This window comes from Phalacrocorax carbo, chromosome 4 (genome assembly GCF_963921805.1).
Source record: "Phalacrocorax carbo chromosome 4, bPhaCar2.1, whole genome shotgun sequence".
Lineage (NCBI taxonomy): Eukaryota > Metazoa > Chordata > Aves > Suliformes > Phalacrocoracidae > Phalacrocorax > Phalacrocorax carbo.
The window spans coordinates 82,029,010-82,032,175 of NC_087516.1; positions in this window are offsets into that span (position 1 = coordinate 82,029,010).

A 3,166-nucleotide genomic window follows, 5' to 3' on the forward strand; every position below is an offset into this window, starting at 1 on the left:
ATAAAGGTTCTTACAGTTTTGTAATTCTTGCCTGGAACCATGACCCTTCTTACAGTTTTTACTTTTAAATGAGTGGGAAGTACAGGGGAGTAGAAATACCTCCAAGTACAGACTCTTTCACTGGCACGTGTTTTCAATAGCTGTGTGCCGTGAGGGACGCTGACCACAGGGGCCTGCTGACTGCTTGTAGTTCCAGTATTTCTTCCATGTGTTCTGGACCTTGCACACCATTTCAGGTCCTGTTTTTCAGAAAGTTAGGTTTGAAATGGTTTGTTGGGCATTTTTTTTTCCATTCTAAAATAAATTGGGTTTCCCTCCTTCCATACTACATGTTATTACTTCAATAAATTCTGATTCATCTGGATGTCCCAGAACTGCCAAGTATTCACTAAACACAGGAAACGTGCCCGTGGTTCCTGTTAATGTTGAGATAGTGTTGAACCACATACCTATAACTGCAAGACTGCAGAGATTTCCTCCGGTACTTTGATTCCTTCAAAGGAATGGTATGGAATCATGAAGTGGTATTTCTAAAATGTGATTTTCACTGCTTGCTGGGGTATTTGGCTTGATCCATAGCACAAATGGAGAGTCCGCAGCCTGCCTTGGGATTAGCTTTGTAAGCATAGCACTCGTATTTTGACTTAGAGCTGAGGGTGTGCGTGTTCCTAGTTTGGGAATTTTTGCCCTTCTTCAATCCGTGTCCCTCTACAAAAACTAAACTTAGGTGGAAAAAAATGCATGTTGAGTCTACACTGACTTTTTTCTTGTAACAGTCTAGTATGAATTAAATACCAGGCTCCACCACCCATAATAAGAAGTTGGCTAAAATAGCTGGGCGTTTTACTTTCAGTTGGTCTCCACGATGCCCCTCAGTTGAGTCACCAATACAGGCAACCTTCCCTTAATACGAGAGCCTAAGAATAATGGTTTCAAAGGCCATTCCTAGCGTAAGATTTAATAATAAACAGGAAAGCATGTTGAGCACACTTGGCATACACGCATTTATTTTCAAACATCCTACGTCTTCTGACACTTGAGGATTTTGCAGCAGTGGGCAAATGACGCTGCACTTAAAAGAGTTAAAAGCCTATCCCATGCTAAAAACAATTCCAAAGTAGAAAGATTAATAGAATCACTAAAGCATCAGACTGATATTTAAAGCCTCAATAGTGTTTGACAACATGTCAGGGAACAAGAAAGTTGTTGAAAGACAGACAGGGGTGGAAGACATTTGTACTCATCCCAAACTGCGTACTTTTCCATTTCATATTTTTGTCTGGGGACTGTGAAGCACAGGTTAGTAGTGCTTCCCCTGCAGAGTGTAGCGAGCCTGTGTGAGAACTTGGGCACAGAAGCTGCTGGCCTGGTAGCAGAGGAGTCCTTGCTATAAACAGTACTAACAGAACTAGGCGCAAGATGTCCCTCTGCAATAAATCAGTCCCCAAGCACAGAAAAGTAGAATATCCCCAGGGTCAGCAGGAGGTGCCAATGGGGCAGCTTCCCTAGCGTTAGTGTTTCTCCTCATCTGCTTTCTGAAAAGCAATTTTGCCTTGGATTTGTGGCAGCATGGAATGCTGTGCTTGAATTCAAGGGACTGACTTACCACTGATTCTGTCCAAACCAAATGATTTACAGCTACAACTCAGCAGAAGTAGCTTCGTGAGAACCAGCTATGCAGATACAAGCTTGGTTTTGTTGACTTTAAAGCTGCAGAACTATATTCAGAGTAGATCAAACCTCTTTTTTTAGCTTGAGGTCATCTTGTGTGGGAAGAAGAGATTAGTAAGTTGTTCCTGAACTGGCCTGAGTTATTGTCAACAGTATTTTGGTTGAGTTTAGGTCATTTCCTGTATTTCCTAATAATTTTTTCCCCACTGATTTGTCATTTTTTGCAGGAGTGTTGCAAACTTAGTCAAAATGTTAATAAAGGCACCCCCCCGTTTCCTATAAATTGTTTGTGTTGAAAATGAAAGGATGATTTTTAGATGGCTTGTGTATCACAGTTCATACTGGTTATGCATATTTCACAGATATACCACGGGTGAGGTGTAGGGAATGAGAGCATGTATTCACCCCATAGCCCAGCAGGTTGGGAAAGGGCAATGAAAAGTGCACTCTTAGTTGCGTTCAAGGAGCCAAGCTAAAAAGAGTTTCAAAAGACTGTGAGAACCGAAGGGAGCAGGTGGGGAGGTACAAATAGCCAGAGAGAAGGGAGATCTGCCAAGCAAAAAGACAGCTTAACATCCTTGTGCTGGAATCCAGCAGAGTTGGGAACCGGTCTGGGCTTCCTGCCTGCTGCCAGCAGAAGGCAAAGAATTGGCCTGGGGAGGTGAAAGGTTCGTAGACTTGTGGGCCCCAGAGCAGCTACATACAGCCGGGATGTTGCAGAACGAATAGCGCTTTGTTATTCCATGTCATACAGGTGGATGACAGCAGGACTGTTAGGCAAATCTTGGCCACAGCAGGACACCACAGATGGCAACCAGCCCCCTAGAGAGAAAAACCTAATCCCAGCCTAATATTTTTGAGTGGATCACATGGAGAGACTCCAAACAGTAAGTTGAACTCCCAGAGAGAACATGGGATGGGCATGTTTTTTGCAAAGGCGCCTGCAAAGGGGATAGGAAGCAAACAAGTTGCAGTATAAGTTTCTGTATGTGAGTTCAAACTGGTTTGTGCCCAGTATCCATTCCAGCCTCAGGCTCTCTGCTCTGCTTACCCTCCAGGTACAACATTTGTACACCAAACTACTTCACAAATAGAAACAGATTGCATTTCACCTAAAACTAATCAAATTATCTAATTTGTCAGAAGCTTGTTGTCAGCAGCATGAGCAGGTGAAATTAAAAGTTAGATCTTTGGTTGCACACTTTCTGGCTTTGCCAAGCTTTGAGTGAGGCAGTTTATTATTTGCTTTTTGATATCCTGAGCTGCTGGCTGTTAGGCTGTTACATCCACCTAGGAATGTCAACAAGAACTTGTTTCTCACATGTAGCTTCAGTAGTCTCACAGACAGGACATTGTATTAGACTGATATCAGCCCATTCTAGCATAACCATTTTCACGTAGCAAGGCAACTTTGTTAAAAACTTTGTTTTTAAATCTACCTTGATGCTTGAGAGAACAGATTGCTCAATTATGAGAAATCACCTCTGTAAACTTG